The sequence below is a fragment of the Lepidothrix coronata genome, unplaced genomic scaffold (assembly GCF_001604755.1).
Source record: "Lepidothrix coronata isolate B3197 unplaced genomic scaffold, Lepidothrix_coronata-1.0 Scaffold253, whole genome shotgun sequence".
Lineage (NCBI taxonomy): Eukaryota > Metazoa > Chordata > Aves > Passeriformes > Pipridae > Lepidothrix > Lepidothrix coronata.
Window position 1 is genome coordinate 158,558 of NW_016690433.1, and position 23,111 is coordinate 181,668.

Sequence of the window (23,111 nt, forward strand, 5' to 3'; positions counted from 1 at the left end):
TTATTGCATTAACTTTCTATCTTTGATATGGTTAGCAAGCTGAGCTATGAAGTTTTGTTTTGTCGGTTGGTTGTTTTGTTTGTTTTTTTTCCCAGAGGCATTTCTCCCAACTTCTTGCTCATTTGCTCTTTTCAGTGTTTTCCTCCTCATTCCTTAACACTTGTTTTCAATACAAATACCAAAACTGTCTAGGGTCAGCCTCACCAACTGTAACCAGTTTTTTTTTTACACACATTTAGATACACACTCAGAGGTATACACATATTCCCATATATGTGTTCTCATGCATATATATATATATAATGAATATACAAATATCACAATCATTTTTTTCTACAGCACCACCTAGGGGTCAATGGCTCTTTCAAAGTTCAAGTGTTTCAGACTGTGATTCCTAGCCTTATGACTGGGGTCTGCCAGACTTCCTCGATTTTAGAAATTGGCTGCTTCAACCATGTAACTCCTTTGATTTCTCCGTCATAGTTGTTTACTGCTTTGATAAAATGTGTAGACAGCATAATTGTCAATGATTTCATCTTTGTTTCTAGATCATTAACAAAAATTATTTTAAGCTCTGAAATGATGGACAGGCTTCTTTTTGAAGAGCCACTTTTGAGATTGCAGCCTGTTCTTAATCCATTTAGCATATGTTTTATTGGTAATGCAGTTAGTGCAATAAAGTGATGAGCAGATTCCCAACTTCCATTCTTTGCTTTTGGAACCACTTATACATTTGTATTAGGACTCACCAGAAATAATGCATAACCTGTCCTGGAAGCAAGGAACAGAAACTGTTCTCTCCCTTTTCAACAAGCACCAAGGGACTACAAAAACCACGCTGCTTCTGCTGCCTTCCAGTCTGTACATGTAAGGTGCCTCCCATCAAAGGAATAGCTTTCAACATTTTGGGCAGTTACAGAAGACTAATCTTACATCTTCCTCTAGCACGTGGCAGGATCCTCAGACTCCTCGCATGGTTTCCCTTTGTGTGACCTTCCTTCCCTTCTTGGCTGCACAGCCTGGGCTGACTTCCCAGTGCCAGTCCCAGCTAGCTCTTTTTAAGCCCTTACCAGGGCAGTCAGGAATCTCAGAGGTGACTGGGGCCTCCTAAAGCTTTAGCATGCTCGAAGGAGTCAAGGGAAGAAATGCTCTCCAATTCACAGAGAGAGGCCAACAAACAGAAAGCTTCCTAATGATTTTATTTTCTTTCCAGTTCACGCTCATTCACTGCAGACAACATTGGATTTTTTATTCCTCCCATCCCAAACCACTTAGTACTAGTGGGTATACAGCCTTCCACATGCTGTTTCATGTTTCCCTGTATTGTGGCAAAAATATTAAGTGTCAAGGCATTTTCTGACTCCATCATTTAACAAGCAAGGTATAAATTTCTTTAGACAGAAATTCCCAAATTCTGAGCTGCACTTTAGGTGCTCGTTTCTTCTGTAGCATACACTCTTTCCCTAGAGACTAAAAACACTGAAATAAAGCAGAATTATTCAAAAGTAAAATTAAAATACATTGGAGGAGGGGGACATTAAGGGTCTGCACCCTCGCATGGCTGAAAACTAAGCCCCTTGATTAGCAAACATTGCAGTGTGTGCCTTAGGTACTCTGTGTAAGCACAGTGTGGATTTATTGACTAGATCATAGTTCAGTTCACCTCCAAAATGAATTTTAAAATCAAATAAAGAAGAACTAACTTTTGCAAAATGAGTAGTTTTTTAGAAAACGGCAGATACATTTTACTTTGGATAAGCTTTTATTTCTGAATAAGCCAAGACGCAAGACGTGATAACAACTGCCAAGCATTATACAGATAAAAGCCAGTATGTGAGGCACTGCAGCAACCCTTGTAATATACCACAGTTACTCAGACAGAGATTAAAATGTCAATCTCAATTAAACTGAGCTCACTAATTTCCATTAAATATGCCTATTCCTTTCTCTACAAGAATAAGTTAAAAATTTCATTTAATCCAAGAGGTATTTCAGACCAAGGAAGTTGATCAGATTTACATTAGACCATGAACACAATCAGAGGCACTAAAGAACCAAGCAAAACCTGCAAATATCTCCTTTCCCTTCTGAGGAACAAATGAGACATCTCCTAAACTTATCTTTTGAAGATCATCCATAAATTGAAAGTACCACTTTAAAATTACTTCTATGAGCACTAAATTATGACATAATTTCAAACAAACAGACCAAATCTATACAAAGACCTTTGGAGGTAGTTCTAGATAATGGCCACAGTTTTAGTTGGAGGCTTAGATTCCCATCAGTATTGTCAAGTTTTCCCATGAAAAAAACATGAAAATAAACATGCCATGAAAGGAGCATGTTTATTATTTCACAGGAAACTAAACAAATAAGCTAAAAGCATAAATAATAATTTAAAAAAACACTTAAATTATTTTTCTGATTTATTTAAAAAAAAACCTGTCTTCTCAATTTACTGTATTCTATTTCTCAAAAATTATGTTCATCTTTTCTGCTAATGGGTATATATTTTAAAGGAAATATGCAGTTTGAAGCTAAGGAGTTATATATGGTGATGCACAGCTGGGGAAATGCTAAAGAAAAATCTCCATCTCTTTTCTAATGTGTAGTAAAAAATGATACCACTTACGTGAAGCCAGTTTCATCTAGTCTTAGGAAGAAAGAGAACAGCATACCAAAATTGGGCAGAAGTATCTCACTGCGTTTACTTATACCTCACCCATGAATTACATTTTTAAACTAGCACTTCTTAAAGAAATATATGAAAGCTTGAATGATTTTGTTGCATTCCACAGTGCTTAACAAATTCATAGACTGATGAAGTGCAATTAATGCAAAACACCGTACAATAAAAATAAGCTAGGTACTTCACATCATGCAAAAAGGTGTGACAAATTCTCATATAACATAGACAAAAGCTTTGGTAGGGCTACAAAAAAAAACCATATTCTGCATTAGATAGGTATTTCAGTGGAAGAGAAATGAGCAGTGTACACGCAATGGTATCTTCATAGAAATTGCCATTCATGGGTGTCAGTACTGCAACAAAATCCCATGAGCCTGTTTATGGAAACCATTACACAGGTGGAAACTTATAAGTTATGCTTTCAAAACCAATTCTTTGTTCATTTGTAACCGGATATCTGATGACCTTCGTAGAGATAAGCCTTAAGCTTGAGCTAGCACCAAAATTTCAATTTAGACAACTCTATCAAGCCTGCAGTTTAAATGCATCCTCTCCTATCCTAAACTGGCATATGGCATATGTGAGATTTTTACATGTTTTATATGTTGCCTCAGACTTCTGTGCTTCAGGAGCAAGTGAGGTTGTCCTTGTAGTTTTTAAAGGTTCAGCTATACTAGAAAGCTTTGCACTTCAACTATATCCAGTCTGCTTACAGCTGCAACAGCATTTCTCCTGTCTGCTACCATTTCATCTCCTCAACACACATGAATATTACCAGACTAGGATAATTATGATTATTGTATAAATTAGGCCAGTTTGGAAACTAGAGTGTGGTACATAGTACCACAGAACCATAGTACTACCTATGTCACATTTCATAGAAAAACCCTATTGCAATGATAACAGTATCGATAATTTCACAAGTACATATCAGAATGGATTCTTAGAACATGACATCTGCAAACCTGAAATACGTAAGCAGTTGGAGCTGCACTAACAATGCTTATACACCTGGATAGTAAGAGCTACTAGCTTTTCCTCTTAAGGTTTTTTTATATGAATATCAGGCAAAAAATTTTCAGTCCAACATAATAAATTTAATTGGACCCTCTTTCTATAGAGGTGAATTAATTAATTTCTATTGACTCTTACAGAGGAAGAATTCAGCACGTATTTTCCTCAAGCGTGCTTCTGGGAAAGGACTGGGCACAACATTTGTATCAATTCCAGCTTCATTCATCTCAATTAAGCGCCTGATGATGAAAACGATGTTCTACTTCTTACAGATCTATACTGGCACCCCAGAAAATGCTATTCAGTATCCCAAGTGACAAATTGGTATCATTAGGAGCTTCATATGATTATTTTATGACTCTTGTACCACAGATTAGTATTTCTACTTGGCTGTTACCTCTGAAGCAGAGCAGCGTACCAAATATGAAATGCAATTGCAGGCATCTTCAGCTAAACGCAAATCAAAAATCAGAGTTCAGAAGAGGCATATCAGTAGTTACAACTTCTATTTTTACAGTGGGTAATAAAAGACAACATCCTGAAAAAATTTGAGGATATAAACAAAAGGATATGTTTATAGCACTTAAAGAACGATTTTGGCAAGACTAGCGTTTTTCTAGACTCAAGGTACAAAGTATCTAGAAGAGACCAAAAACCAGATGAAGATAAGGAAAAACACAGCAGTTACAGGTTTTAGTCAAATGGTTTCTCCATTAGTTGATTCTCACCACAGAAGCAACAATGACTTTGAATGGATGATTGAGGGCTTCCAGCTCCTCAGTCTTCTCAGATAACTCTTTTCTCCCTCCTGTTACCTCAGGGAAATGCTAAAAGTGTTTTGCAATCATGTAAAATCATGCATCTCTAAGAAGCAATGAGGCTACAGTGAAGTCTTACAAAAGCAGCTTATAACCCCAAAACTGAACTTAAACTTGAAAGCTGTTTCAGTTTACTTTTCAACTCTTTGTTTCACCCATGAAAGTTTCCACTTGTTGCTTAAAATAGCAGAAGGAACATTTTTGTTTACTTCCACGGAAGAACAAAATCCCTGCAATATCAAGGCAATGAAGAATATATGTACGTGAGAGAGTGGAACAGCTTCTGTGGCCAAATTAGTCAAGCACTTTGTATATGGAATTAAGTATAGCAGGGAGAGCTTCCTGTTGTTCATTTTTTGCCTACTGATAGAAGGGTATTAGGGAATGCAATTTTCATATCCTTGCAAACATTTACACAAAAAGAATAGGACAATTATCTAAGAAATGTAGTTACTGTACCTATACTAACCTGGCATATATGCCCAGACAACTTAGCCTTGACTCATTCCATCATTTTAAATGTAACTATGCAGGACTGTGTGAAAAGAGCTCTTTTCTACTCCCACTTGCACATCACTGTAAGAAAGCTATCATCTGGTCCTACGAGCAAAAAAAATCTCTCACATAACTGTATGTGATGACAAGAAGGGAATTTTGACCTTCTGAAGACATATTACATCTTCTGTGCATGAAATTAAAACTGAAGAGCAGTTACCATCTATGGAAGGTCCTGCCAACTCCTGCAATATGAACAAGAATTAGAGGCTGTAGAACTGTGCTTACATACACATACACTTATGTATTTAGTCATTGCTCCTGAGAGAAGCTGCCAGTGAACTCCCAAGAGTATAACACACAATTACACATGAAGGGATTTGCATTGTTGCTTTGGGTTTTTTTTAACATTTTTTGCTGTGGATTTTGTCAGCAAATAATTTGCTTTGCTTTAGGTCTTGTTATGACTCAACTTTAACCCTTTCATGTAGTTTTGTATATAAACACTCAAGAATCTCAGAAGTATAAATCTTCTGTCTTTTAAACAAAACTGTGAAGCTAACAGATTTAAATGATTTTGCAATTGATTGGTTTTAACCCAAATTACTACTGTTCAAGATTTTTCTTGATAGCAAAACAGAAACCAAACCGAATCATCTTCTCTCAAGCAAATATTTATACTCAACCAGCAAGGAAAGGGCATGTAAACAGACTTCAGTTTGAAAGAAAAGCCCATGTGCAGAGTTACAATTGTCACTCAGGACAAACAGTATCTTCAGAGGCAGTGTGGAATTGAACCCGTGGGTTTAAGCATACATTACTGACTTCCCAAGAAAACACTTAAGTTTGAGACTATACTGTTCTCCTTGGCAGGAGAAGGCTTCGAATGACGAACAAGAACAATGTACACAGAGACTGTCAGTCTCAGCTGCGCTCCTGTCCTTGCTTCACAGACGGCCCACCTAGTCCTGAGGTAGCTCCATTTTATAGCTTTTAGGCAAAGCAGTGGTAACTTCAGTTTACCTGAAAACCCAGAACAAAGCATGACTCTTGGAAGGCTGTTCAGTGGTCTGCATAGTGACAGCAGGGGATGCAGCTACAGGACAGCCATCTCCCAAGTCATTCATTCATGCAACTCTTCCCTTGAGGAGACACAGGCACTGGCCTTGCTGTTGAAGCAACATGATATGATATGAAATATATGGAGAAAGAAAACATCTGACTTGCAATTAAGACAGAAAGAGGGATGCTTGCTAAGAAACACAGAGGACAGTGACAACTGGAGTTCTTGTTCAGGTATATGCTAGCTGGTTACACAAAGTATAACCATGATCTCCAAGCAGTGCTAACCAGAGGAGTTGTATGTTTGGGGCAATCTCTAGGGAAATGACTACAACATGTTCAAAACAAAGCATGTGGTGCTACTTTGTATGGCAAATGAGTGATCTATCCTAAGCTAATGATTCCCCCTTCTTATCCAGGGATGAGTTTTATGGATGTGCAGGCACTGAACTAGACTGCTTCTAAGCATTATTGGTCCAAAGTCTTATCCTGAGAACACATTTGTCTGCCTGATCAACTTGTATCTTGACCTGCAAAGACATTCCACTCAGCCCTTGGGCTAAAGAGCAAATCTACCCAATCCAAAGAAATTTTTTCACTTTACTTGCTGAGAAAGCAAAACAGCCAATTATCTTTTCTGTTTCCTTTTCAGTATTCAACCCAACTACTTTCCACAGTTAAAAGTAATCTCATAGAATGAACTATTTCATTTACCCCAAAAGGGGATTAGGACTTCTTGGAAACATTTTCAAAATAAACAGTTTCCTTACCATGCTTAAACAATGATTATTTAAGCAAGGTAGTCAAAATGTCTCAGAGGAGTTGTACTTGTCATTGTACAATTTTCAGCATGATCTACAATATGACCAGCCACCAGTGACCTGTATTAATCACGGGCTAAAGTATAATTAAGGTAAAATTAATGTACTGCAATGCTCTGGCAATTGCTGTTCATGTTTCCACCCTTTCTACTGGCTTGCCAGACTACTGCACTTCTGGTGGAGAAGTGGTCTGCAACTGAGGCCGAGCACAGGAATTCATTTTGCGCAGAGCAGAAACGTAAAGGGACAAAAAAAATTGAATCAATTTTTATGAGCATACAGAGGAATTCTTTCCATCCTGATTATGGCAAGAGCTACTGGGCAGAAGAGCACTGCTAAAACTACCTAATTAAAAATTACCTGTCAATATGATCAACAGGAGCTAGAAAATTACCTGCTAATGTACTGTCCCTGACTGTAAGGGAGAAAACATTTCACTTCTTATCTGGTATGTGATTTAAAATACCATGTCATTGTATATAAAAAAAAAGTCTATAATCTTGTAGCATCTACCCTAATTCTGCTTTTCTTCCCCTGTACAAGAGCTTCCAAATGCCTTAGTCCACAAGCACCAATACTCACTCATTTTTATTTCAACATACATGATTAGCTTCTCTCCTGTGACATGCTTATAGTTCTGCTTGCAGTTCACATTAATGGTGAAACATCTGCTATACTGCCACATAGAAGTATTGACTTAAATTTGTCACTGAAGGATTTTTCAGCAACCCAGTTTGTGGAAATATTTGACTACTACAGCCTTACAGTTTATCGAGAAATATAAGGCAGCCTCAGAAATAACAAACAGTCTCAAGAAAGAAAGCTTTAACAGATGGCTGGGAATCTGGAAACCCATTTCCAAACTATTTCCTCTAGCTGAAGACCCAAAAAAAACCCACCATCATGTGATCCACCTCACAGTCAAAGTCCTGTGGAATTAACTGCAACAGAATATTGAAAACTTTTGGGTGGAGGGGAGTTTTTTGTTGAAGCAGATAAGCAGCTCCATTTTTCAAGGGATAAAAAATGAAATCCTTTGCACAAATGATTCATTACTAACCAGTAGTTTACAAACTCACAAGCATCTTGAGATGCAGCTGCATCCCACCACGACAGAGTCATTTAAGATTACATACAAAGACTTCCAGGAGCCAAATCTTGACATTTCTCCCTCATTGAGAGGTGCCTGTGCAAATGCTTGTACATGTCCAAGTCAGGAACACATGCTAGTGAACTATTTCAACACCACCTGCCATTATCTCATGCCTGCAATTGCCTCCAGGCTCCCAGTACCTCACTATCAGACAACTTGCACTGTCCTTTGGAGATGGAAATTATCTATCTAGATTTTCAAGGCATAATGGTAATACCAAAGTTTGAAAGCACTGCACTTCAGAATGAATGACAGAAACTTAAACTTCCACAATTCCTCCCCACTGACTAGAATCATTATAAACTTTAAACTCTCCTGGGTGGCCAGCCTGCCTCTACAGTCAGATAACTGTCCTCATCTCCTTTCTCTGAATTTTAACTAAATAGAGAAGATTAACAGGAACAGCAAAGGGGAAATCCCATAGCACTAACTCAGTGAAAATTAGACAGTATCACATCCATCTGTCACCTAAGCTAAAGAGTTTAAAAGTTTCCTGAGGTAGTAATATAGCTGTTGTGGAATTAATACGTGCCTGAAAAACAGATAAGTTCCCTTGACTGTAGCTAGTTGACTAATTTTTAGGCTTTGTCAGAAGAGAAAACAAATTCCTCAGTCCAGAGTTATTTCTTTCATGTTTTTTATCAAAGTTGTTATGCAATGAAGTCACTTTTGTAGCACCCAAAGTTTTGCACATTTCAGCTCAACTCTCATTACAACAATTTCAAGCAGCTCCTAAAATACAGGATTGGTGGTCAAAGCTTCTAAATATCAACAGGGGAATTCACAAGTCACTAATTATACACTTGCTTTTCCAATATGGACACTGCAACACTAACACTCAGCTGACATTTGCAGTAACTTTCATCTCAGAAAGATCAACAAACACAAACAATACAGAAGGAACCAGAAGTGTATAACACCAAGGGTGTGCAAAAAGAAAATAAAGCAGCTGGTACATGGTCTGCTTAGATAGTGCCTTTTTCTTCAAGAGGCCTAAAGAGCTTCAGCTGTAGTTATTTAAAATTCTCATGGGTGGCAGAAGCTGAGTGAACATCGTAGGTATTCTGTGCAAAGCTGAAGATGACTTTAGAGGAGCTACAAACTGACATAAGTAAATGTGAGCTAATGGAATATGGCTAATTTATAACCACTCTGATGCTAACCCACATTTCTTTACATTAAACTCCTTGGGCTAAAATATCACAATATACTTCTACAGCTGTTTGCACACCATATTTACAATTACACAAGGAAAACTAGCCTCTCACTCAAACGTACTGTGCACATTCAATTTTACATCTTCTGGTGTCAGTATGGACTCCTGAACATGACTTCCTTATTTCAATGACCTTTTCTTTGCCTATATGAGAAATTTTTGTTAACTTGATATGACCATTAATTTAGGTAAAGTTCAGCTGGCTAGCAAGCACTCAATAACTATTTTGCTTTAACATAGAGTCATTTAATCCATTTCAAAGCACTCTGCACTACATTACTCCTGAAGCCATTTTCACATATTTTCATGATATCCCAGTGACATGACAAAAGCACAAGATTTCACTAAATCCAGAGGTAAAGCCTTGCTACTAAATAATGCAGTCAAACAATCTATTAAAATCATTGAAACTCCAAGTTAAAGCTGTTGAAAATTGCTTACTGACAAGTCACTAGCTACTCATCTTTTTGTTCTATGGATTAGTCACTTTCTCAGTCACCTCTCTCAGCTCTGTCCAAATATTGCTGGAAAGATAAAATGCCAAAACACCACAAATCCACCATTAGTCGTATTACTATTACAGCAGTACTATATCAAGGAGCTTTCCCTCTTACAGGCCGGTTCAGAATACGACGTTCTTACCTTCACATGCACAATACAATTCAGGTTCAATCTGTAGAATCTCAACTCTATTCCGTGGGCACCGTTTCACTCAAGTTTCTCCAATAAAATTCATGTTTTATCCACGCAAGATCTATTAACAAGCACAATCAAAACAAAAACTTCCTACCCAAACCTATGAATAACAACCTCTATTCTTATAATTCTGTGCATAATTACCTATTTAGAATATTTATTCCAGTTCCATTATTCTCACAAATAAAAGTCCTAATATATACACAGATCACTTCATCAGAACTGAACTTTTAAATAAAATACACATAATCAAAAATATTTGGAAAAATTATATACAGCTAACCAGCAGAGGGGTGCAAAAAGGACACTAGAAATTCAAGAGGGAAATTATAATCTTCAAATGAAAGGTTCTGGTCTGGTTGTTACTCCGAACTAGGATCAGAGGAAGAATATTTCTTAAGCTTATCTTCACATGAAAATAGCTACACATATTATAGCTTTAATCTCATTTAAATTAATATAATGTAACTGCTGCAAATAGTTTGGGGATATTTATTTCAATTTATTTTGCTTAAGTTGATTAGGACAGGCCTTGAAGTATGTTTTGCACACGTACACTCCACGCACATCATTGGCTAAAACAAGAGCAACTGGCCACATATTTCTAGAATTCACATTTCTGTTTCAATTTACTAGGAGAGGGTAATATCTCTGGTAGAAAAAAAAAAATTGAAAGATTTTTGAGTTTTTCAGTTTTCATGGTTTAAAAATGTTATAAACAAAACATACAAGTAAAACTGAGCAGAAAAAGTCCCACACTTTTCACTGTCTGAGCTTAAAAAAAAGTAAAAGAAAGACAGGCTGAAGTGAAACTTCAATTTGTCCAAATCCAAAACAAAAAGAAAACCCAACCTGTAGCTTAACAGGTGTCACCCCACATCTTTAAGACAGAAACACAGCCAGATGGTGTATACACACATCTATCAAATGTAAGAACACTTCTATAGTGTTTCCTCTTTATGTTGTAGCTTTTAGACATAACCTCCTGCATGAGCTATCCAAATACGTTAAGTGAACATTTTCTGCATCTATTCATTGCTCTTAATCATTAATAATCCAGGATACTTGGCATCAAAGACTGGGGAGGGGAGAGGGGAGGGTGAAGGGAGATATCAGAACTACAGTTTTCTAGTATACACATTCAGGCCCAAGCATACCTTAACATCTTGAACATTAGAATTCTCAAATTTCTTACAGAAATGTTTCTTTTTAGGACTTCTGCCAAAAACAGTAAGGTAATTATCTTACATTCCCTAAACTGACAATACTAACCTGTAAGTGGCCATGAATTAGGTGCAGGACTTTCCACAATCCATGCAGAAATTAAATTAATAATTTAACTTTATAGATTCAACCCAGTTACCAATGAATCCATCACATTTGTTTACCCTGAGATCAGGAGCAGCAGCATTACCAATTGAAAAAACCAAGTGAAAGGCCATCAGAAGTTATTTTTAATATAGTAAAAAATAAATACATAATGAGGGAAAGTAGCTGCTAAAGCTAAAAACAAACACCACCACAGTTTCAAACACACAGCAAATAAAAAAATCAAAAAAAAATCTGAGTAATTTTAAGAAACAGCCTGGAATTCCGAGTTTTGGTATGCCTAACACTAAGATTCAGAAATGCTCTCCTTAATGACATTGCAACACCCAATTTCAATCACAATCATAAAGCAGAGTCAAAGTCATGCAAGTCACACAATCACAAAAGGCTGTAACACAAATGTTCTCAGTGTTCTAGTGTTCTTGTTATATAAATCAATACACAAGACAAATAAATTATGACCCATCCAATTACGTAAGCCATATCAAGAAAATGTTACCACCTTATAAAATAAAAAAGATAAGGTTTGGGCTTTGTGGTTTTTTTTGTTTGTTGCTTTGCAGTTTTCAGGTTTTTTGGGGGCTGGGGGGTTTTTGGGGGGCAGGGGGTTGTTGTTGACTGTTTTGTTTTTTTTTAAAGGAACCTTTACTCTCCATGACTTCTACAGAAACAGTAATGACAGTGAAATTTTAGAGAAGCAGAAGCAAAACTACAGTTGTTGTAAAAAAAATGCATTATTCCTAGAAACAAATAAACCCACCAAACAACAACATATGAAGTGAAACAAGTTGATGATATCTGACACAGAAAAGGATACTGGTCGCCTGTATGACTCACTGTACCACGGAAACTTTCAAACTGATGTAATAAGGATAAGACCTCAGCATGCTAATATTGGCAGGTTGCTACGTATTAGACATTTAGCTAAATTCAAAGTAATCAATATGCTAAAAATTGTTTCAATTCCAATATTTTCTCCTTGAAAACAACATATCCGATCATATTTATATTTGAAATTCCGTTTTCTTAACTTGCAAATATGACAGCAAGTGATAATTGTGTACATGTGCTAAAACTGTGGGGAAGAAATTAGGAGAAATGAGCTTTTATGTGTACTATTTTATTTCAAGTGAAGTTCACTTGAGATCATGCTTGGTTTCCTCCTCATTGCTGCTGTCAGCTTACAAGTCACATAGCCTTCATTCTTCTGTTTCAGGCATTTAAAAGCGTGATTTTACCATACCCATAATTCAAGAGCTGATTCTGGCAGCTTACATCAGCAGTAGATTTGCTCACAAGAGCCCTGAAAAGCTTTAGCATGTAATGCTTCATGAAAATTCTGCACTCCAAGTACCTATTTACTGAACCACATTTCTGGATGTCAGACTCAACATGCACTTCCTTAAATGAGTTTTTTCCAACCTAATTAAAGAAAGCGTCTAATACAAATCTGTAAAATTAAATCCATGCTTGCTTAGCATACTTGAAAAAAAGCATCTTTCCAGAATCATCATTTTCATTTAACAACTTAACACTGGTTTTTGAGGAGGAGGCAGGAGAGAAGACTAATAAACACTAGTAAAAATCATGATATCTGTTCAGCTTCAATATTTTATTCACAGATGGCAATAAATCACAATGAATGCAGAAATTAATATAACAAATGACATTTTTCTTCCCCAAACTGGATGGAAAGGTAAACAGCTTTAAAGCTTGTAAGAACGTGCTTTTAACGATGGATCACTTGGGTTGTGCTTACGAGAAACATATCTCATATAAAGTATGATCTTCAGAAACATAGTATTGAAAATAAGATTTGAATGAATCCTTCAATTAACTTTTTACCAGTAAAATAAACATCCAGTATTTTTAATCACTGGTATGAACCTAAAACTTTGATATCAACACAAAAACTCATCAGTTCCCAAAGAGTTTTGACATTAAAGAAAGTTAAAACAGTTTTGTGTCCAAATTAATACGAATTTGTAACTTAATTTAAGTTCTATCCAGCTCAAGCTGGAAGCGTTCAAGCCAACATCACTGCAAAAAAAAATTCTAAATTTCTAGAGATTGCAGTAGCAAATTATCACATCTTAGGCAGTTTTTAAAGATTATATATGAAACCTATTGTTGAATTTATAAACATTTTGTTGACCCTGGCTGGATACCAGCTGCCTCCAAAGCTGCTCTATCACTCCCCTCCTCATCTGAACAGGGGAAAGAAAATAAAACAAAAGACTATGGGTGAAGATAAGGGCAGGGAGAGATCACTCACTGATTGCCATGATGGGAAAAACAGACTCCACTTTGGTAATAAGTTAGAAAATTTGCCCCATCAAAATCAGAGTAGAATAATGAGAAATAAACCCAAATCTTCAAAACACCTTTCCCCCATGAATGGGATCTACAGTCAGTTCATCACACATTGCCTCAATTGCTCCTTCCTCCTTGCGGGGAGAACTCCTCACACTCTTCCCCTGCTCCAGCATGGAGTCCCTCCCACTGGAGACAGTCCTCTACCAACTTCTCCAAACTCAGTCCTTCCCATGGACTGTAGATCTTCATGAACTGCTTGAGCATGGGTCCCTTGCAGGTCACAAACCTGATCCAGTGTGGGCTCCTCTCTCCACAGGTCCTGTCAGAAGCCTGCTCTAGCACAAGCTTCACAGAGGGTCACAGCCTCCTTCGGGCACCCACCTGCTCCAGCATGGAGTCCTCCACTGGCTGCAGGTGGATCTCTGCTCCACTACGGACCTCCATGAGCTACAGGAGGACAGCCTACCTCACCACAGTCTTCACCACAGGCTGTTCTGGTGCTTGGAGCACCTCCTCCCACTCCTTCTTCACTGACCTTGGCATCTGCAGAGTTACTGTCCTGTAAAGTAACTTTTTTCCCTTCTTGAATGTTATCCCAGAGGTGCTACCAGCATCACTGATGGGCTCAGCCTTGACCATCAGTGGGTCTGTTTTGGAGCTGTCTGGCACTGGCTTTATCAAACATAAGAGAAATTTCTAGCAGCTTCACACAGAGGGTGCCCCTGTAGCCCTCCTGCTACCAAAATCTGACCACGCCAACCCAACAAACTTCTTTTCAATCTTGCTTGCACATTTTTGCCTCTTTAGCATTCCCTTCAGCAAACAAACACAGCTTTCATTGAGCTGAGTGAGAATGAAAATTACTGACTCAGTACTGAACAGTATAAACACCGTCTGCTACTTCTGAAAAGTACAGTTCATCTTCACCTTCCACATAGTTGCTTTCACAAAACAACTGAGTTTTTTTGAATGGAGATATTGAATGGGAGGAAAAGTAACAGTCACTTGTATTTTTATTTGGAAGTCTTAGTAGGCACTATGCTTTTCCAGTGAAAACTGCTGTATGACTGAAAAGGAAAAACCTGACAATCCAAGGCATATATCTATGTCTGTCTATCAACAGGAAAGTCAGACGCTGTCTTCAGATTTGTTGATATAGTCCCATATCACACTGCAGTTAAACACCAAGGAAAAGGAGAACCAATACATCTGCCTAACACGTCATCACTAGCCAGTAGCTACTGAACGGCAGTTTCCAGAAATGGAGCTACAAATTATTCTCATTGCTTTTCTATTTATATTAGTTCCCTTTGCATTGTATAGCATTATTTTTAGCAACTATTTTCTATAGCAAAATCCTTTACTCCTTGAGTTGTAACTCGGTAAGCTTCTCTTCCACACACGTTTGTTTCATCTCTTTCATCACCATTTGCTCTGAAGTCATTCTTTTTTAGCCCTTTATTTTTTATACTGCATCCAGACACTAGAGATCAATGTTTTTTGTCTTCCAGAGAAAATCTATGTCTTTTTTAAGAGTGAATTTTTTTTCCATCTCTTCCTGCAGGAAATATAATATAATTTTATACAAAACAATGACCAGAAAAAGAATATAAAGAGATGTGAAATCAACAACTCTTCACCACAAGCCTCCTTACTAGATCTAAATCTCCCCGAATTTCTCTCAGCAGCTCCAGGCCCAAGATACGACTCCAATTCTCCTTTTTTCCATACCTCCTTAAGAGACACTGCTAAACTGACTTTGCTTCTTAGAAGAAGCTTTCTGCGATAGATATTTTAGAACAATGTTTACATACATAAATATTCCAAGGATCATTCATCTTCCAAGAACCCTGCAAGTAAAAGATACTCAGCATTTCTTCACTATTGATTTTGTAATGCTCTTTTAGCTTTTATTGCAGTATTTTCTTTAGGATTTCCCAGTTAACAAAGCCATATCACTATGCTAATAAAAGGAACAACCAGGAGGTACAAGTGGAAGGGAAATTTAAAGCTTTGACTGCTTGAAAATGGTACCATTTGACATTATGCAGAGAGCTTTGAAGGGTTCTCCAAGAAGACCTGTTCTGACAAGAGAAAATTGCAGAGCTGTGGCCTTCCATGCAATTTCATTTTCAATATTTACGTCCTACCAATTATTACTGAAAGGTTAACAGTCTGGTCAGAGTAACCACAGAAGGTCTGCTAGGCATCAGAGGTACTGCATATACGGAAACATATATCAATAATACACAGAAGAGGCAGTCTTGACATCCAGTAAAGCACCATTATGAAGCCATCGCTTCTCGAGGTGAAGCAAGAATCCACACAACGACCCTTCCCCCCCAGGAAACTGTCACATCCTTCCCAGGATTTCTGCCACAGGCATGTTCTCCCTAGAATTATGTTATTCCATTTTTTTCTGGGTCTTTTAATGTTCCCCCTTCTTCTTTTCTCTGTCCTGTATGTATGTAAGAGTCGCAGGCTCCCACAACACTACCTTCAAACTTCCCTCCTACAGGCACTGCCCCTTCTTTGACTCTTTCTTTTCCTTAATTTACAGTTGTCTTGTTCTTACCCTTCACCTGTCCTTATACTCTGTTCTCACACAATCTTCTTTCAGTGCAATCAACATCCTCAGAAACCTAGCTCCCCCTAAAGATTTATAAGCTTTCACTACCTCAAAATCTATCACGGCCAATAATATCAATCTTGGACTTGCAGTGTAAGATATTTCCCTTTTATTCCAACGTTCTTCAGGTGTTTGGATCTTCCACACCCCTTATGCCTCCTGATGTGTATGTGTGCACATATATGGATAACTTCCCTTGTCTGCCTGTTATCAAGAGAGATGACAAGGTAAAATGCAAATAGCAATCCATTTCGAGGAAGGAAAAAAAAAAAAGATGCTGGTGAAAAAGCAGAGATAAAGCACTATCTAATTCTGAGCTCATAAATTTGGATTATTTGCTGTCCAGCTAATCCTGAAACCTGCTTAGGGTTTTCCTGCACATCCACTCTCAGGGCTAAAGGGCAACTACACTTTGAGTAAGGATGCAGCAGTTTATGTTGAAACATTATTATCAAAGATAAAAATCTGCAGAGTATTCCACAGGGTGATGTATTTTATCTCTGATGAGACACAATGTGCTGTAATTATTTTGTTTGAAACAAGTATGCACTTTCGTATAGCAACTGGAGATGAATAATAAAGATAATTCTGAAAATTTTCAGGTTCTGTTCTTTCATGACAGTTTTGAGTGTTTGTATTACTCCCTTTAAAAGCTCCTTAATCCTTTGAATAGTTCTTACTATTGTGCTTATTACATATTAAGATTGAATTCTCCTACTAATTGTCTGCAGTGAAGTTCAAAAGGATTAGTTGCTATAGCAATACTTCATGTTGATTCAGAAATTAATGATAAAAGAAGTGGCAATTAGTACTATTAATTTTTACTAGAGAAATATGGGAAAGTGCTACAAGGCTGCTGGCCAAAAAAAAATAATAAAAAAAATAAAAAACCAAACCAAACAAACAAAAAAAGCAGTATGATTTTGCATAGGTGACCAATATAGAACTTGCAGCCATCAAAGCAAGCATAATGGATATTTCATGCTTCAGTATGTGCAGCATGAGTATTGCTGTCTTAATACCTCAAGACAGATCCAGTCTCTGTTGTGTTTTAGGAATTCCCATAAGATCACAAGGATGTGTCTCCTTTCATACATAATGGCACTCGATGGGACAAGATCCTCTACATTAGCATAAGGAAGAGAAATTTAATACTTTTCTCTGCAGATTTGACACTGTTCTTTCAGAGTTTTGCAGAGACCTTTCTTTGGCATTTTTAGTGAGTGCAAGTATGTTCATTCAAGACAATGACCTGCTTACTCTCATTCCTGAGTAATAGCCATGAAACAGATAAGTGTTTTCCAGGTCACATGAAACCAAACGAGGTAATTAATATTCTATAACAACACTACAATTATCTCACCAAATTATTTATTATTTGATTTTGTTGCAGCCCAGTACCTTCTACAAGGTATTTAAGGTTTCAGAGAGAATTTTCCTTTTTTTTTTAGGCTTGACTTGCTATTTAAATCCTATAAAGGATAGTGTGTCTCTGCATAACTGTTTAAAGTGTAAGGCTGAAGAAAGTGGAACACTTTCCTTCTTCAGTATGTATTTAGTAAGATTTTTTTTTTAATGTATGATTTGACAGCCTTAATAGTGTATTTCCTGCTACTAGAAACCCACATAATTACTGAACTCAAATTTACTTATTTCATAATGAAATGATGGAGGTTTTTTATAAATTTTTGTGGATGATAGATAGCATTTTTTTCCCCTTCAAAACTGTCATGTTTATATCCTTTAGATGTTATAGCTGATAGCTTCTCAACATTCCTGCATGAAAGTTCGAAGTTTCTCAAAACCCATTAATCCTAGATGCTGGAAGGATCTTCTGCTTTGGACAAGGACATACAAGAATAAGGAGGCTGCAGGACAATGTATGACATCACAACTCTATACATTTGACCTGAAAAGGGGTCCCTTCATATATCACGTGGAGCCTTAAAGGTCCGTGAAGAACCTTCAGCATCTGTCTCCTAATGCTGTCAAATAAGGTAGTAATGGACAAAATGTTCAACACAAACACAGCTAGAGCTAAGCAGGTAAACCACATTGCACAAAACCCCTTGGCCAACCACTGGCATTGAGATTAGATAATTTTCTTTAACAGAAGTCATGTACATACAGAGACATGCACTAGAAACTCCAAGCACTTTTTTAATCCCTTCCTTCCAAGTTTCTCAGTCCTCTATGAACTTGTTTGTTAGAGATAAACTTCTGACTTTTGTATTACAAGCTTTTGTATGTCACAATTAATCTTTTTCCCATGGAGATATACTGGGAATGCAGAAGGACAGATTATCATCTAAATATGGTGAGAGATTAACCTTACACATCATCACATAGAGTCCTTACCCAGAGGGGGAAAGAAAAAACAACCAGAAATACAGATCATTATAGAGCCCAATTCCATCAACTTGTTGAATTTAACTGGACAATTCTGAACCCCCTGGTCACATTCACTATGCCCACAAGAACTAGCAGAGCAGCCACAACTTCCTGGAGATCAAGTTTAGGAATAATGCTCACAACAGAGATCAACCAGACGGTTGGTCTGCATGGACTCTGATACTGTGACTATAGTGATGTATTGCACTTGGGTAAATGAACAAAACTTTGAATTTGCTTGCAGGAAAGTGTTCTAAATTAAAAAATGTTAGGTTTTTGTTTACTCTATCTTTAGAATGAAAGGACAAAAAACAGAAAAGGAAAGGTAATGGCATTGACAAGTGGCTGCATTTTTGAATAATATCCAGGAAAACACTTTCTGATTATCCATACCCTAGCTATATTATTAAATATTTCTCTGTTACTATCTCCATCAAGATTAATTTACAGAAGTATCAAGTTGCCTCTAGCTTTCATTCTAGCAACTGATTATTTATCATTTGTAATATAACTGACATCTTTTGTTTTTCCAAAGATTTTCCAACCATAGAAAAGACCTTGTCTTCAGTTTGCAAACATTTAATAAAGAAATTCACTTAAGCCTACCCTCCTTTACACCAACGGATGCCTGCAGCATGAGACCACACACTTAAAACATGCAAGAGGGTTAATCGTTCTAACACACAGCAATTTCAACATTTGACATTCAGGAGAATGCCTTCTCTTTTTGCCCTCACTGAATCTTCTAATCAGGGTTCCATGTACAAGGTTGTGTTACAGTGGCACTCAACCAAGGCAGCCTGCTCTTATCCTGTCTTAAAAGAAAAATAAGACAACTCCAGAGCATGAAGTCATAGTTTAATCATGGCACACCAGGCTTATACTAGATTTATTTATAATGTTTTGCACCCCAACACCATCAGGTACATAGTCTCGTATATGCTACAACACTGCTGGATGGACTGAGAGGCACAATTTGGGCTTCTAGAGGTGTAGGTGATGGACACTCTCCCAGCATCTCTAACTGACAGCTTCACACATTACAGCAGCCGTGCAGTCTGGCAGAATTTATATTCTTCAACTGAAGACACAGAATGAAGTTACAGGGAATGTAGCAACACTGTTGAATGGATTTGTAAAACAGACTACTTTTGGTGTTACCAGGCTCTTTCTTTTTATTCCAAGCTTACAGATCCATTTAAATATCTGTTACATATTCATAAAATATGGTACTTAAATACAGATAAGAATACTGAGATGGCACTGCATATCCTTCCCCACATATTTTTATCCATACTGTTCCTTATTTTAAAGCTTTATTATATATCTTCACTAAATGAAAATCTGCCATTACAGTATGCGACGCTATTAATATTAGTAAACTGTTCTATCATATTATGTACTAAACTAAGTAACCATGCATTTACATGCACTAAGCAGAGCTTTCATTGCCTTCAAATATTGCACAAATACTTTGCCTTATCCTCAGAACACCATCTCCTCTTAATGGTAAACAAGCTGTAATATGATAATGAACAATATTAATTAAGGTCATCCAGATCACTCAGACTTTTTCCAAGCATCAAGCACCTTTTGCACCCCTTTCTGAGTCACATAACGCTGCGTAAGCACAGGAATTGTTGGCACAAAGTACACATTTAGGCTGTCTGCTACAATCAAGACAAGAGAGAACAGGAGATATGACATATGAACCATAATGCTGTAGTATTCGTGTAGAAGAAATTTTTACCTTAGTCATCACAAGATTTTCTTTAGCGTTTAGGATTTGATCCTGAAAACACTGATAGCAGTAAGGCTAAAACCCAAATACTAATGCAAGAGAGGGAGGTTTGAGAGTTTTAAAGCAGTTATTATAGCTTTAGAATGAAGAGTGTAGTAAGTGCAACAATTTTTTACACCAGCTTACAAATTAACCAAGAGATTTTACTCCTTAATACTAATACTTAGAACTGTAATTTAAGGCACCATTGAGCACTGTGTGATGTTTCATATGGTCATGGCTGGTTTTCACTATGAAAACAACTACAGAGGCTGCTACTCTGTATAAAGCTGTTGGATGCAGACTATATTACTATGAGTAAGATGAATTTTTTTCAGTAACAAAGAAAAATGGACTGCACTTGACAATATACGGATATATGATACAAAGTATGCCATTGGCTCCCTCCAGAAAGTTACTATTCATCTACTTGAAAATGAGATGAATTTACACCTCGTGACAGTTTCTGTAATAAATTAGGTTTTATTTCTTTTGAATGAAACAGGAAAGGATAAAAAACCGAATTTCTGGGTTTGGTGGCAAAGTGCATCTGGTAGAAGAGGAGAACTTGCAACATGTTTTGATATAGCTGGCAGCAAGTCAGATGAATTTCATACCGGATTATCCCTGGAGCATTTTATTTCTTTGTTACTAAAATCCAGCAAAACTGCTACATTCAAAACAACCCAAGAAAATTGTTTTCAGTGTTTCAGCTCAAGTCAACTGATTCTTGTTTCCTAATGCTGGAGTTACTCTGTTAACATGCACAGGACACCAACGTAAAAACACATTACTCTGAACGAGATTCAGCACTGGAAAAATGTAGTCTTCATAGTGCTCTATGGGGCAATATACATAAAAGCTTCTGATAATAACAGAATTATATTAATTTTTTTTTTTTAAAGAAGAGAGCAAAAAACATGAAAACTTTTTTAGACACAACATCAGAAAACCCTGCAATACTTCTTTATTGCCACGGAAAATTGCTACTGTATGAGTGACCTGCTTGCTTTCAAGCTGAAGCACGTTTCTGAAAGCCACCAAACTAGGCTTCCAACGTGGAAAAAGCAGCGTTTCCTACTGCAGTCCTGGTCCAACACAACTAAGTAAACCAAATGCTGCCAGATTAAATATAGAGGTAGGCGAAATAAAATCAATATATCATTCACTAACTTCGAGGTGTATAGGTACGTAAACAAAAAAAGAAAAAGTAGCAATATTTCAGTCAATGTAGGATGTAAACACAAGAAAATATATCACTTGGGCAACATCCTCAGGACATATCCCGACTTCTGTTTGCTGTTTTTAAAGTTTCTCAACCTGTGTCAGCAATACTGAAGTTATAGTTCCTCAGTCTGCGACTACTTCTATATATGGTCAGCACAGATATTTGCTGGGATTTGCGTTTTTCCAAAGTAATCCCAGACAATCAAAAGCCAGTTAATCAGTAAGAAAACCCGCATGAGTGGATCCATAGCCCTTCACATGAGTCCCTTTGGGCTTCTCTGCCCCAAGACTTATACAGCAAATGGAATACTGCTAGTTATGGTTTTAAGTAAATACTCGGGCTCCGCTTCAGACACTCCCGTGGGTGCGCTGGCAGCGCACACCCTACCCCCCGCTACCTTCCCAAACTCCAGCCCGCACTCCGGTGTGCGATCCCCGTTGGATCCAGAAAGGAGCGGACACCGCTCACAGTCGCGGGGACGGTCAGCGACTGCCCTCGGGGAGGCCGCGCAGCGCTGCGCGCCCCCGCATTGCCCCCGCGGGACCGGCCCGACAGCCGGCGGCACGTCGAGCGCTGCCCCGGGGCTCCGGGGCGAGCCGCCGCAAGACAAGACGCCGCGCTGTGCGGCGGCGGCCCCCGACCTCTCCGACTCCGCGGAAGGGCGAGCCTACGGGTACCTCGCGGCGCTGCTCGAGGGGCGCAGCTCTCCCCGGGAGCGGCAGCTCCGCCGAGCCCCGCGGGGAGCGGGGCAGCCCCGCCGCACTCCGCGGAGCCCTCCGGCGGCCGCCGCCGCTGCGACCGCCTGAGCCCCCCACCCCGGGAGGGCAGGGAGCAGCGGGCAGGGGGTCCTAAGGCTCCTCACCCACCCCGCCGCAGGGACCGTGTCCCCAACTTTCCCCGCGGGGAGTCCCGCCGCGCTGCCGGCCCGGGCGGCACCGCACGCCGCTCCCCACCGCTGGCACAGCGCACGTAAGAGAGGACAAACAAACAAAAGCCCCCCAGACCCTCTCGAACCGGCGTTTCTCCTCCTTCCTACCTGCCCGGCTCCCGGCGACCCCGCAACGCCCGCTCCGCGCCGAGCGCTCCCCGCGGCACCCAGGTGGCGTTAGGAGCGCGCTTCCCACGGGCGGCGCGCCCCCGGCGGCCGGCACATCCCCCACCGGGCGCCGCCGGGAGGAGGGCGCTCCGCACCCGCCCGCGACACCGACACCGCCACCGCCGCCGCACCTGTGCCCGGGCAGCGGCACCGCCCCTTCAGTGCCGGCCCCCGGGTGGGCGGGGGCGCGCCGGGACCGCTCGCCCCGCGCCGGCCGCCGCCCTCCCCATGCGGCCGCCACGCGAGGGACACCCCGGCCGCGCCGCCGCCGCTCCGCTCATTGGCCCGAGCGCCGTGAGCTCACGGAGCCCGGCCCCGCCCGCCCGCCGCCGACCCCAGCCCGGCCCTGCCCGGCCCGGCGGGTGCCCCGGGGTGGCC

General features: G+C 39.2%; 1 long non-coding RNA gene across 1 annotated transcript in view; it reads right to left on the minus strand.

Moving 5' to 3' along the window:
- LOC108507360 overlaps positions 1-22,728 on the minus strand; it is a 145,816-nt gene extending 123,088 nt beyond the window's left edge. The window contains exon 1 of the long non-coding RNA XR_001878094.1: positions 22,674-22,728. This is a non-coding gene — a long non-coding RNA (uncharacterized LOC108507360). The remainder of the gene's footprint in view (positions 1-22,673) is intronic.
- Between the last annotated feature and the right edge of the window lie 383 nt (positions 22,729-23,111).